The following is a 15,325-nucleotide window of genomic DNA, read 5'->3' as shown; positions in this document are numbered from 1 at the left end:
GACAGGAAGTTTCCCTTTTTGGAAATGGCAGGTTCCAATCAGTGAGGGAGTCACTGAAATTGAGCTTCAGCTGCTCCAGACCCTATTAATTGTCCAGAGCTCCATCAATCATACTTGTTGTGGTTGGATGCCCAATATCTTTCTTCTCAGAATCTTGGGACACTTTGTTTTTACCTCGTTTGTGAATTATACTGCAGATGTGAAGCCTGTGTCTTATTCCCCAGTAGGTTATAATCTCTCTTAGGGAAGAGGCCCTTACCTGTCTTTTATACAATCTTGTACCAATTTCACTTGGTGCGTGCTCAGTTCGATTCAATAACTCTTCTAAAGGTGGTCTTTCTGGGAATTCCAGCCAAGATGGAGGCGTAGGTAGATACACTGTGCCTCCTCACACAACCAAAAGGACAACAACAAATTTAAAAACAAACAAAAAAACAATCAGAACTGATAGAAAATCAAACTGTATGGAAGTCTGACAACCAAAGAGTTAAAGAAGAAACATTCATCCAGACCAGTAGGAGGGGCAGAGATGAGCAGCAGGGTGGAGAGGACTCCCAGCAAGGTGGTGGCTGGAGGACCAGGGAGGGCGAGGCAGCAGCTGGTGGAGTGGGTGGTCCCACATTTGCGAGCAGATAAACTAGGAGGAACAACTGGGGAGCAAGACAGACCCTGCAACCCAGGGTTCCAGTGTGGGGAAAAAAACCCTCAAAACCTCTGACTGAAAAAACCTGTGGGGATGAGGTGGCGGGAGAACCTCCCAGCCTCACAGGAGAGTTTGTTGGAGAGACCCACAAGGCCCTAGAACGTACTCAAAACCACCGCCCCTGGGAAACAGCACCAGAAGGACCCAATTTGCTTATGGGTAGGGGAGGAAGTGACTGAAAGCTGACAGAAAGGTGAACAAGCAGCATCGTTCTCTCTTGGACCCCTCCCCCACATACAGCACCGAAACGCAGCATTGTGGGTTGCCCTGCCCTGGTGAATACCTAAGGGTCCACCCCTTACTACACAACAGGCACACCGAGACAAAAAAAAAATGGCCCAAGTGAAAGAACAGATCAAAGCTCCAGAAAAAATACAACTAAGCAAGAAAGAGATAGTCAATCTATCAGATGCAAAGTTCAAAACACTGGTAAATCAGGATGTTCACAGAATTGGTTGAGTATGGTCACATAATAGAGGAAAAAGCAAAGGTTAAGAAAAGTGAAATAAAGGAAAATGTACAGAGAACCAACAGTGATGGGAAGGAAACCTGAACTCAGATTAATGGTTTGGACCAGAAGGAAAAAATAAACAGTCAACCAGAACAGAATGAAGAAACAAGAATTCAGAAAAGTGAGGAGAAGCTTAGGAATCTCTGAGAAACTTTAAACACTCCAATGTCTGAATCATAGGGGTGCCAGAAGGAGGAGAAGAAGAAGAGCAAGAAATTGAATACTTATTTGAAAACTTAATGAAGGAGAACTTCCCCAATCTGGTGAAAGAGCTAGACTTCCAGGAAGTCCGGGAAGCTCAGAGAGTCCCAAAGAAGTTGGACCCAAGGAAGCACACACCAAGGCACATCATTATTACATTAGCCAAGATTAAAGATAAGGAGAGAATCTTAAAAGCAGCAAGACAAAAGGAGACAATTACTACACAGGAGTTCCCATTAGACTCTCAGCTGATTTCTTAAAGATGGTCTTTCCTGACACTGACTTAGTGTTCTGCTTTTATTGAAAAGGAGAAAAAAATCAGCTCACAACCACCTTGAGAGAATCTTCCAGCAGCTCATGTTACTGGTAAATGAAACTCATGTTTACTATTAATTTATTATTAAATGAAATAATTCTTCAATGAGTAAAATGTCTTAAATTTTAATTTTTTAAATTTAAACACCTGATGATGGCAAATGTCATGATGGACATAAAGTATATTTTTATAGGAAAGAGATAATTGGGTATTTATATATGGAATTATCTAAAAACTAAGAAGTGATTTGGAATTCTACAGTAATTTTTTATTAAATTACTATAATGTATAAGATAAGAGATTGAGGAGAGAAGGTGGATATCTAGAATCTGATTACACAGTGATGCCTTCTAGTCATATTAATATGACAATCATTTGCTTTCTACAACTATAGTTGTTAAAGTGCTTTGCTCCACAATATTGTATCGGGAACTTTTGAATAAAATGTAAATTGAGGGGTCAGATGGGAAACACCTGTAGCCCATGAGTTGGATCATTTCTTGGGAAAATTGTGTCTATTCCATGAATAGATAACCATATGTACAACAGTTGAGGCCGCTTAGCCACTCAGCCTCAGCCAAGCAGTTGCTCAGACCTGTTTTGCCTCTGTAAAATGCAATGTAATACTAATTCCTAGAGTAGGAATTCAAGAAATCACTCAAGTATTTGTGTCTTAACATTGCCAGTTACTTTTATTATTAATTCATTAATTTTATTTTAAAAATTTTATAATACACAATTTATCAGTCTTTAAAATTTTTTATTATGGAGATATGTGACCTAAAATTAGCCATTTAAGCCATTGTAAATATACAATTTAGTGGCATTAATTGTAATACCAGTGTTATATGACCATTACCACTATCCATTTCCAGACCCTTTTGATCACCCCAAACAGACTCTATATCCATTAAACAATATCTATTCCTCCCTTCCTCCAGCCCCTAATAATCTCTTAGCTATTTTTGTTTCTATTAATTTACCCTTTCTAGGTATTTTATGTAAGTGGAATCACATTGTTTGTTTCTCCTTTTGTGTTTGGCTTATTTTGTTTAGCATAATGTTTCCAAGGTTTGTCCATGCTGTAACATCAGAACTTCATTCCTTTTTAGAGCTGAATAATATTCCATTTTATGTATGTAGCACATTTTGTTTAGTCATTCATTTGCTGGTCTTTTATAAGGTGATGGGAAAAGTTTCCTTTTTATTTTATTTTTTTTTTTGATTAGGAATAAAGTTTTTTTAAAATATATTTATTATGCTATTACAGCTGTCCCATTCCCCCCCCACTCCACTCCATCCTGCCCACCCCCTCCCTCCCACATTCCCTCCCTATAGTTCATGTCCATGGGTCATACATATAAGTTCTTTGGCTTCTACATTTCCTACACTATTTTTACCCTCCCCCTGTCTATTTTCCACCTATCATCTATGATGCTACTTATTCTCTGTACCTTTCCCCCCCTCCCCCTCCCACTCCCCTATTGACAACCCTCCATGTGATCTCCATCTCTATGGTTCTGTTCCTGTTCTAGTTGTTTGCCTAGTTTGCTCTTGTTTTTGTTTTAGGTGTGGTCGTTAATAACTGTGAGTTTGCTGTCATTTTTACTGTTCCTATTTTTTATCTTCTTTTTCTTAGGTAAGTCCCTTTAACATTTCATATAATAAGGGCTTGGTGATGATGAGCTTCTTTAACTTGACCTTATCTGAGAAGCACTTTATCTTCCCTTCCATTCTAAATGATAGCTTTGCTGGATACAGTAATCTTGGATGTAGGTCCTTGCGTTTAATCTTGGGTAATGTAATTATGATGTGCCTTGGTGTGTTCCTCCTTGGGTCCAGCTTCTTTGGGACTCTCTGAGCTTCCTGGACTTCCTGGAAGTCTATTTCCTTTGCCAGATTAGGGAAGTTCTCCTTCATTATTTGTTCCAATAAGTTTTCAATTTTCTGTTCTTCCTCTTCTCCTTCTGGCACCCCTATAATTCGAATGTTGGAACGTTTCGAGATGTCCTGGACGTTCCTAAGCCTCTCCTCATTTTTCTGAGTTCTTGTTTCTTCAGTCTTTTCTGGTTGGATGTTGCTTTCTTCCTTCTGGTCCACACCATTGATTTGAGTCCCAGTTTCCTTCACATCACTATTGGTTCCCTGTACATTTTCCCTTGTTTCTCTTAGCATAGGCTTCATTTTTTCATCTGGTTTTCGAACAGATTCAACCAATTCTGTGAGCATCTTGATAACCAGTGTTTTGCACTGTGCATCAGATAGGTTGGCTATCTCTTCCTCGCTTAGTTGTATTTTTTCTGGAGCTTTGAAGTGTTCTGTCATTTGGGCCATTTTTTTTTTTTTTTGTCTTGGCAGTCTGTTACTTTAAGGGGCGGAGCCTTAGGTGTTCCCTGGGGCGGGGTAATGCTGGTCACTGGGCTGTGAGGCTGTATGTGGAGGAGGGGCCGAGAGGGATCAATGGCGCCCGCCCACTCTCCTCCGGACTTCAATCCTTCACTCTGATACCCACAATCAATCTGGGCCCCCCTGGTACTGGCTCCCCAGCAGGTGGGCCTGTGCACACTCTAGGCCCCTGTGGGTCTCTCCAACGACCTCTCCCGTGAGGCTGGGAGTCTCTCCTGCTGCCGCCCCAACCCCCACGGGCGTTTTCAATCAGAGGTTTGAGGCTTTATTTCCCCCGAGCTGGAGCCCTGGGTTGTGCGGTCTGCTTCGCTCCCCGCCGTTTGCCCGGTTTATCTATGCACGAATGTGGGGCCGCGGGGTGCTACCCACTGCTCAGCCTGCCCCGCTCTCTGCCACTCTGAGACCGGCCCTCTGGGTTTATCTGTGCGCCAATGTGGGGCCGCAGGGTCTGCTAGTGGTCAGACTGCCTGCACCGTTCATCCCACACTCAGCCAGTCTCAGTCCTGCCACAGCCACACGAGTCCTCTCCACCCCAGTGCCCGTCTCCGCCCCTCCTACCGGTCTGGATGAATGTTTATTTTTTTTATTTACTTGGTGTCAGACTTCCTTGCCGTTCGATTTTCTGTCAGTTCTGGTTGTGCGAGGAGGCGCAGTGTGTCCACCTACGCCGCCATCTTGGTTCTCTCTCCCTTTTTATTTTCTTAATGAGTTTGTGTAAAAGTGGTATTGCTATCCTTAAATGTTTGATGAATTCATCACTGAAACTTTTTGATCCTGGAGGTTTCTCTGTGGAAGGTTTTGGTAACAAATCAAATTTTAATAGATATAGAGTCATTCAGATTTTTTATTTATTCTTACATATGTTTTGGTGAATTCTATATTTCAAGGACTTGGTCTATTCCATTTAAGCTACCAAATTTATTGTCTTAAGTTTTCAAAATGTTCCCTATTGCCCTTTGAATGCCTGTAGGATGGGTAGTGGCATTCCCTCCTACGTTGTAGTGATCCTCCCTCTCTCATTCTTGACATAGATCATCTGTATTTCTCTTCTGTTAAATCAGGACTTCTAGGGGTTTATTAATTTTATTAATCTTTTCAAAGAACCAAATTTTGGCTTCTTGATTATCTCTATTATTGGTAAGTTTTGTTTCATTAACTTCTGCTCATATCTTAAAATATTCCTCTTACAACTTTCCTTGGGTTTACTTTGCTTTTCTTTTTGCATCTTCTCTAGATGGGAACTTAGATAATTGCTTTCAAAGTTTTTTCTAATATGAGTATATAAATTTACACATTTCTCTCTAAGCACTGCTTTTGGTATATCTCATACATTTCAAAGTTATATTTTCTCAATCACTCATGTCAAAGTATCTTCTAATTTCCAATGTCATTTCTTCTTTGACACAAAGGTTATTTAGAATTGAACAACAATTAAAAAACTTTAAGAAACCATATTATTTAACCTCTAAATGTTTGGGCATTTTCTAAAAATTTGTTTCCTCTGGATTTCTAATTTAATTATTTTATTTCTGTGGCCAAAGAACTTTTCCATAGTTTATTGACATTTGTTTTATGGCCCATAATGTGGCCTATATTGGTAAATGATCTAAATATACTTGAAACGAATACATGTTCTGCAGTGGTTGGATGTAGTGTTTTGATTAGGTCAAACCTTCTATAACTTTAATGATTTCTTGTCTAATTGTTCTATCAATTATCGAGAAGAAGGTGCTAAATCTCCAACTATAATTTTAGATTTGTCTCTTTGTTTACTTCTGTCAGTGTTGTCATGGATTATGAAGTTCGGTTATAGTCGCATAAATAGGGAAGAATGTTCCATTTTCCTGAAGAGTTGATCCTTTTATGATTATGAAGCATTGTTACACATCTCTGGTAATACTCTTTGTCTTCCCATTTTATTTGCCAGTTATATTGACAGAACCACTCTATGCTAAATATTTTCCTGGTGTGCCTTTTTTCTATCTATTCACTTTAATTCTTTGTTTTTATATTTAAAAGTGCCTCTTACGAATACCATGGAGTGAATTTTGCTTTTTAAAAAACCCATTTTGACAATCTGTGCCTTTTATTTGTAGTGTCTAATCCACCAATATTTAATGTGTGTTATAACTGGGTTTAGGAGTACTGTTTTGCTATTTATTTTCTATTTGTCCCATCTGAATTTTATTTCTCCATTCTTTTTACTGTCTGGATTAAGTTTTAGTATTCTCAGTCAGCCAGTACAGAGAACTTCTCAAAACTCCTAGGGTGTCCCCATTAAATTTCTGGTTGGTTTGTTGTTCATTCCAATTGGCACTGCATCCTTGAGCTAAGAAAACCATGGGGTTTTTTCCCCACTGTTCATTTCTTTATTTTTTTTTTCTGATTTCAACATTTATTACAAAAAAAATAGTAATCAAGACAATGTGGTACCAGCATAAGGAGAGGCACAGAAAAAGCAATGCAATAGAATTGAAAGTCGAGAAGTAATCTCATGTGTTTGTGGTTAACCTATTTTTGGCAAGGTTTCCATGATGGGGAAAGAATAGTCTTTTCAATAAATAATACCAAACAACTAGATAGCCATATGCAGAAGAATGAAGTTGAACCTTACATCACACCATATACAAAAAACAACTCAAAATCAATCAATAACCCAAATATAAGATCTAAAACTATAAAGCTATTAGAATAAGCATAGGGATATATCTTCATAACCTTGGATTTGACAATAGAGTCTCAGATATGACACCAAATACACGAATAACAATCAGAAAAAAACAGATATAGTGGACTACATCAAAATTTAAAACTTTTGTGCTTCAAAGGACATTATCAAAAGAGTGAAAAGACATTCCAAATAATGGGAGACAATATTTGAAAATCATGTATCTACTATGGGACTTGTACATAGAATATATAAAGAAAACTTAAACTTAATAATAAAAAGACAAAGAACCCATTTAAAAATAAGCAAAGGACTTGAACAGGCATTTTTGCAAAGAAGATATCCAAACGTTCAATAAACACACGAAAAGATTATTGATATCATTAGTTATCAGGGAAATGAAAATCAAAACTACAAGATACCACTTTTTCCCCAATAGGATGGCTATAATCAAAAAGTTGATTTGAGTTCAGGTTTCTTTCCCTTTACCGTTGGTTCCCTGTATATTTTTCTTTACTTCACTTTTTCCTCTATTTTGTGGCCACACTCAACCAATTCTGTGAGCATCCTGATTACCAGTCTTTTGAACTGTGCATCTGATAGGTTGGCTATCTCCTTATCACTTAATTCTTTTTCTGGAGTTTCGATCTGTTCTTTCATTTTAGGCCATATTTCTTGGTCTCAGCACACCTGTTACGTTGTAAGGGGTGAGGACTTAGATATTCGCTAGGGCGGGGCAACCCACTTGCAGCATTGCGATGCTGTATGTGGTGGAATGGTCAGAGAGGGAACTATGCCACTTGTTTGGCTCTCCCCCTGCTTTCAGTCACTTTCCTTACCTCCCACAGCAGATTGTGCCCTTTTAGATGCTGATTCCTTGTGTACATTTGAGGACTCGGTGGGCCCCTCCAACAGACTCTCCTGTGAGACTGGGAGTTTCTCCCACTGCCACCCCTACAGGTTTTTACAGCCAGAGGTTTTGAGGCTTTAGTTTTCCATAATGGAACCCTGGATTGCATTGTCTGTCTCTCTCCTCAGTTGTTCCTTCTGGCTTATCCACTTGTGAATGTGAGACCACCCGGGTCACCTCACCCACTCTGGTCCACCAGCCACTGCATGTCCTCACTGCCCCAGCTTCCCATCTCCGCCCTTCCCACCAGTCTGAATGAATATTTCTTCTTTAACTCCCTGGTTGTCAGACTTCCATACAGTTTGACTATCTGTCAGTTCTGGTTGTTTTTTGTTTTCAAATTGGTTGTTGCCCTTCTTTTGGTTGTGCGAGGAAGTGAAGTGTATCTACCTACACCTACATCTTGGCTGGAAGCTCCCCCCTGTTTATTTCTAACCAACTTCACTACTTTCAGCATGTAAAATCACAAGATTTCGCCCTACCTCCCCACCCTAAATCAAGTCTCCCCTCTCTGGCAGAACAGCTGCTGGATTGGAGGACTGCCATCCCCACTGACTGAGCTGGGTGGGGGTGGAGCTCGTAGCAGATTTCTGCTTTTACCTGAATCTCTAGCAGGTTTTCAATTTGTTGTACATTTCTGGTAGATTTCTAGTGTCCCCAAATAGGTGGTTTTGATGCTTTATCCAGTTATATCCTTTTTTTAAGTGGAGAATTGCTGACCTCTTCTTTCGATCATAATTGGAAGCTGACTTTATAGTTAAGTTTAAATATAATTACTTTAACCTTTATTTAAAATAAAATAAACAGTGAGAAGACCATATCTGCATTTTCTGTAAAACTGTTTTTGGAGGCTTCTTAAGTTATTGAATGTTGTTTGTGCATGCATGAATAGAACAAATTCCTTCCAGGATGTAGTGCCAAAGGCCCTTCTCGAACCCTGTATGACTTAGTTGGTCACTTGATAATATTCACCCACTGAACCACAAAATGTTAAACCTTTATTTACTAGAAATTAATGTTATAAATTAGGACCATGTTCTTGAAAACTCATTTCCTAGCATAAAATACCAAGACATCATAACTTCTGATGGCATGAAAATCAAGACATCGGAAATATATAAGTATTGCATCATAACTGTTTTTCAAAACCACACAAATGTTTGCATCTACAAACATTAAGTATATAGAATTTCACTCAATAAATACTTGTTGAGAGATTACCATGTGGCAGAGACTGTGCCAGGTGCGTGGAATAGAAACGAATGAACTCAGGAGGCAGAGCACTTGCCCACCCCTCAGAGCTAAAAGCTAGTCAGCAAGGGAGATGATTCCGTAGACAATTACAATCAAGCGTGAGATGTGCTAATGCGGAGGAAGCCCATGTGTTATGGCTGTGCCAGTATCAGTGTTTCCTCCCATATATTTTTGGAATCCATTTTTTAAAAACATTTTATTTATGTATTTTTAGAGAGAGAAGATGGGGGGAGGAAAGAGAAGGAATGTGAGAGAGAAACATTGATTAATTGCCTCTCACACCCCCCCACCAAGGACCTGGTGGGCAACCCAGGCATGTCCCCTGTCCTGGAATCGAACCAGTGACCTTTCAGTTTTCTAGTTTTCGGAATGATGCCCAACCCACTGAGTCAAACCAGTCAGGGCTGTTTTTGGAATCCTTGACACGTTAGAAATAAAATATCATTTAAACTTGTACTGAAGACATGTCTTCCATGGTAAGTCTCTCTAAACAGTAAATATCTGGGTGGGACAGTTCCCCTTGGGAGAAGCTTTTTTCTCCTATTCTAAATCTTAAATGCTCCCTTCCATGAAGTTCTGTCATACATCTGTAACACAGATTCCTTTAAAAATTAATTTATTCCACATTTACCTACTCCCAACTCCAGCCCCTTGCATCTGCTAAACACCAGCTTGTTCTCTGTATCTATAAGCTTGGGATCTATGTTTGTTTGTTTTTCGTTTTACATTCCACATATAAGAGAGATCATATTGTATTTGTCTTTCTCTGACTTATTTCATTTATCATGTCCTCCAGGTCCATCCATGTTGTCCCAAGTAGCAAGATTTCATTCTTTTTTTTATGCTTGAATAATATTCCATTGTATACATATACTACTATATATTTATCCACTCATCCACCAATGGGCACTTCAGTTGTTTCCATGGTTCTAGTTGCTGTGATAACATGACTTTAAACATACAAGTTTTGCTCATTGCTCAAGGTGCTTTATTTTTCAAGAACAAATGTTATATAAAGTTTAGGTGTTTAAATTCAAGCCATTATAATTAGAGGGTTGCCAGTATCAGAAAAAAAAGTTTTCCTCTCCTGGCTAACTTCAATTAGCTAATGTGAATTCTTTAATACTTTATATTTTCCTTTTTGTCTAAATACAAAGCCTATTCTAAGGATAGAGTTTTTTTAAGAAAATATTCTAAGTTTTATTATATGCTCTTTATTAGAAGCCACTTTAAATCCTTTTTCAAAGTAGGTATTGATTTTAACTTAAGTTCATCACTATAGAGAAGGGATGGGCAAACTACAGCCCATGGCCAAATTCTGCCTGCTGCCAGTTTTTGTAAATAAGTTTTATTGGAACACAGCCACATTCACTCATTCATGTGCCATCCACGGGTGTTTTCACTCTACAGCAGCAGAGGCGAGTGGCTGCATCAGAGACCATCTGGCCTGCAAAGCCTAAAATAGTTACTATCGGGCTCTTCACAGAAAAGGTCTGTTGTTTCCCGCTCTGTTCCATTACTCCTCCCACTTTCTATCCCATCATCCCTAACTCACTTCTCATTTTGTGGTCCTGATTTTTTTTTTTTAATTTCAGGAATGAATGATATAACCTTTGCCTTAGTTCAAGTTAGCATTTTTAAAGGAACGAAACAAAATTCAATTGCCTCCTTACTTGTGCAGTACTTCTGTTTGTCAGCAACCCTCAGGGGAAAAGAAGTCGCCCCAATCCTCGTTTTCTAAGGACAACGTAAACCCTTTCAAGTTTGTGCGGTCAGGTATTTTTTTAGCTCAGAAAGTCTTTGAGTTATTGTTTTGGTTTCTTCTTTAAGAATTCCTATTGCTTGTAGGATCGGTCATCCAGAGCTAACCTCTCTGTCGTTTTCATGTCTTTGCCCTTTCCTTCCAACCCATACTGGATGACTTAACAAATCTGTCAGCAACACATCATTTTTATTCTCTACTGTGAACTTTCTGTTCTTTTAACTGCATCCAAATGGATGTCATTGGATTTTAAGCTGTTCTTTTAGCTAGCTTTCCTTCTTTTAATTTAAAATTTTTTCAATTACAGTTTACATTCAATATTATTTTGTATTAGTTTCAGTTGTTCGGCACGGCGGTTAGTCAGTCCTGTGCTTCACAGAGTGTTCCCCCTGGCAGTTCAGTCCCAGCCAGCTCTCTCTTCTTGTCAGCCTGCATCTGTCTGGGTTTTGTTGTTATTGTTGTTGGTTGTTTGTTTTTGTTTTAGCAGCTGTTGTCTGTTCTCATTATTCTCTGTTCTGGTTTACTAAAAGGCCATTTCTTTTTGCCTCCTATTCAAAACACCAAACAGGTAGTTTTTCTTGTTTTCTATAATAAGATGTTTTCTAACAGTAACATACATTATCAGAGTAACATACATTTCTTTTGTAAATTCTTTACATGTGTCCCATGTTAACTTATTGTTGATACTTTTATTTATTATTTTTCCTATTTACTGATTTTTAAATGAGGAAGGGCCCAGTCAACCCTGATGGTTGTTAACACACTGGATGGGCAGGTTACTGTCCAACATCACTTCTCTATGGGTGTTGCATGAATGTAATTCTTAGATTTCAAGTTCAATGGTGAGCTAATGTGCTATTATATTGAGATAACATTTTTGTATTCCAACGTTGGGACACTTGGGTTTCTAGTTTGGGGCTATCATAAATAGCATTACTGTGAAGTTTCTTGTCATGCCTCCTGGTACACATCCTCATGCATTTCTATTAGGTGTGTATCTAGGAGAGGAAATGCTGGGTCATGGGAAAGGCATATTATCAACCTTAGTGGATAATGCTAATAATGCCCTATGAATAGCAAACCTAAACTACTCAAGAAATATTCAGTAACATTGCTTTCTTTTTGGCTCAACAAGTTAGCATATCCTCATAGTTAATAAAATGTTAAAGTGAGACATGAGAAAATTTTCTCTTGAGGAAGAGCATCTAGGAAACATGAGAGAGAATAAAGCTGCTTCATTTGATTATTATTACTGCAAATCACTTTAAATTATTGGGAGTTTAAGAAAAATAAATCTCTTTCTCCACATATCACACACTGTCAAATCCATAAGAGCCACACATCTTGGGAGAAGCGCAGACTATTGAAATTCTTTATGATAATTTGTACAGCTTCTTTAAAAAAAGATCATAGCCTGTAAAAAACAACACAAATGTTTATGAGCATGTCATGTTTTTAGAAATAATCACCATCAGAACAATACATGTAAAAAGTCACTGACAAAACTACACAGACCCCTGGTTTTGAAGTCGGACAGCCCCAGGCCCATCCTGGCTCTGCTAGGAGCCCCTCACCCAAACATTGCTTTGCTCACAGGGTCTCGGTTTCCAAGTTCTAGCACTTTTACCAAAAAACAAACAAAACCCCCCCCCAAAACCCTTCACATTAACTGGGTTATAGCTGAAAACTTAAGATGTATACACCATAAAAATTCAAACTATAAAAGGATATACATATATATCCTTTTGTGATATCCTTTTGTGGGTATATATCCATGAAGAAAGGAAGCCTCTTTCCCCTCAGTCTGTCCTTCAGGCCCCAGTTTCCATGCCTAGCAACAACTCCTTATCCATCTCTTGTTGATCTTTCCAGAAATAGTCTGTGTACTTTGCAGGCATAATGTATGTATATATATACATAGTTATAACTTTTAATTATGGAACATTAAACCCATAGGACAGTACAGAAAACCAATGTGCAGCTTAATGAAGTCATATAAAGTATTCATCTGTGTATCATACCACTCAGGTCAAGAAATCCTATAAGCTCCCACTTCCTCTTTCCCAATCACAATCCTCTTCAGACAGGAATAGGGAAACAGACCAGTCCCTGGTTAAGGGAATTGTTTGTTAAAACATCTTTGCACATCTGCTAGGCCTGCTTTTCAGATACGTAACAAGCAGGAAATCACAGCTGAAACACAAACTCCTCTCTATGCGCAGTTGGAAAGTCCCTTTGCACAGACCGTAAAAGTCTTACATAGCCCAGAATGCTTTGCTGCACAGACCATAATAAGTCCTGCACAATCCCACAACAGTTTGCTTCGCTGACATATACCCAGACATCAGTGCTCCAAAAAAGGAGAAGTCTGCCAACTTATTCCCTGATTGGTTAACTCCTGCAACTTCCATGTCCTTAAACCATAAACCCCCCCAAGTCCCATACCTGTCACACAGAATCAGGGACCTTCTCATTCTCGCCCTCTGCAGAGCCTGAATAAATCTGCCTTCGGTTTTATCAGTGTCCCTTGTCTAAAATCGTTTACATATGGAGACAAGAACCCAAACTCATCAGTAACACTCTCCATACCCTCTACAAGCAATTACTATTTTTATTTTATAGTAATCACTTCCTTGCCTTTCTCTATATCTTCACCTCCTACTTATGCATTCCTAAACACAGTATTTTGAACTTTATAGAAATAAATTCATATTGTAGACTTTTTAAAATTTGGTTTCTTTTAATCCATATATTTGTGAGAGTCATCCATGTTGTTGCATTTAGTTCTATTTTATTCATTTTAACTACAGTAAAGTAGGGATTGACTTTTTTTTTTTTTTTTTTTTTTTTGGCAAAAGGCCTGGTAGTAAATATTTTAGGCTTTTTCTGCCAAAAGACAAAATCGAGGACATTATAACGAGAGAGGGAAGTGGGAGAGATCATTCTATGGGGGCCATTAAGCATCATGTTCCAACCATACAATAAAGTGTTAAGATGATACTTTATAAATTTATTGGTTGCTCTCCCTTGCTGAATATCTGAAGTTAGTTTGAAAACTAGATTTTTAAAACTATATTTTATAACTTTAATATCCTCTACATAGGTTTTAATGAAATGTATTTTACTTTCAGTAAGTGTAAAGAAGAAAATTATTTTAGCACTCCTCTGGTTTGAGTTCACAGATCACAATGGATGTCATAGAACAGGTGTGTTATACTCAGAAGTAAATGCAGATGTATTCAATTCAAACTCTGTAAATTATTAACCTCATTAAATTTGCATGCAACAAAGAATGACTACTCCAAAAACAAAGCTGATTTTTATCACTATAATAAGATAGTCAAACTGCTTTGGTCCTTGAATCCATATTATATAGATAGTATATAACATACATGTAAATACAAGGACTAGATCTTCAATGACTTCAGAGGTTATTTTATTATTAATTAAAAACAGAAGCCTCTCTGCTGTAATATATAGCCACAGCTTGATATTTAGGAGTCTTTTATCAGTTTTCTCTTTCCTCTCTTTCTTAACTGCTCCCTCATCCCAACCCTCCTTCCATGGTTGTCTTTTATGACACCAACAGATTCCCCTGGGAGGGTCTCCTGGTCACATGTGCACAGGCAAGCCTCAAGTGAAAAGGAATTAATTGTATAAGATTATACATTTGGTGACAGAGCTGGCCGACACCCAAACCTTCTGAGTGCCAGGCTCAAATTTCTCCCAAGCCTTGTTGCCTCCCCTAACCAGAGAGCTTACCTCAGGCCCAAATAGAGGATAATGTGCCTCTACTGTGGGAGTGTTGAGGGAGAAGTTACAGGCAAAGGGTTCACTCCCTTTCCCCTTCTCCTGAGAATTGTACTTTTAATTGACTCTCTAGCTCTGTTCTCCTAGTAATCTGATAGGTGATATGAGTCAACTATGTTACTAATACTACTTAAGGTAAAAATGACCCCTGATTGGTAACTAGCATCTGACTGAGAGGAATTATAAATGAACTATTAATACCCAAGAGGAAACCGTAACTTTTAGCTTTCTTGGGTGTGCTGACATTTGTAAGTGGGCACATCCACTGGGTGAGGTGGGGGTAGGGGACCCTGGAAACTCTGTCTATGAAATTACTACAAAAGACAGTGGTTCCAGGTCATGCAAATCAGGGCAACTCCCACACCCACCCAATGTGAATCTCTTTCCCTTGCACCTGAGCTTTGTAACATGGGGGCTAAAAAAAACAGCTATGTGTTCACCTGTGTGGATATAGCAAGAGCTCCCATGGGAAAAGAACTGCTTGATGCCGCCCCACTGGAAGCTGTGGTTCCTGTCTTTTATTTTTCTAAGTAGACTGACAGTAAAATCCTACCAAATGTGGTCTATGCTAGTCTTGTGAGGATGAATATTTAGTTGAACCTAAGACCAACCCCTGGTGGACATTGCAGAAGGCATCTGGGCTAGAATCGGGCAGGCTGTGCCTCATGCTATGCTTACAAATAGCACAATGCAATAATGGTACCTCAATAAGAACAAGCTTTTTATTAAAAAAATAACACTGACACATTTTGTAACTTTATTTGCATGGAGTACAGCCACACAC

The 15,325-nt window shown here is 38.6% G+C and overlaps 1 protein-coding gene across 2 annotated transcripts in view; it reads right to left on the bottom strand.

Annotated features, from left to right (window-relative positions):
- Nucleotides 1–7,142: 7,142 nt before the first annotated feature.
- Nucleotides 7,143–15,325, bottom strand: part of CFAP91 (cilia and flagella associated protein 91) — a 74,255-nt gene continuing 66,072 nt past the window's right edge. For both annotated transcript variants that reach the window (XM_024578035.4, XM_045185968.3), the window contains one exon: nt 7,143–12,145. The gene's annotated coding sequence lies outside the window, so the exon portion shown is untranslated. The remainder of the gene's footprint in view (nt 12,146–15,325) is intronic.

The sequence above is a fragment of the Desmodus rotundus genome, chromosome 2, assembly GCF_022682495.2.
Source record: "Desmodus rotundus isolate HL8 chromosome 2, HLdesRot8A.1, whole genome shotgun sequence".
Classification (NCBI taxonomy): Eukaryota; Metazoa; Chordata; class Mammalia; order Chiroptera; family Phyllostomidae; genus Desmodus; species Desmodus rotundus.
This window is presented reverse-complemented; position numbering and strand designations above follow the sequence as displayed.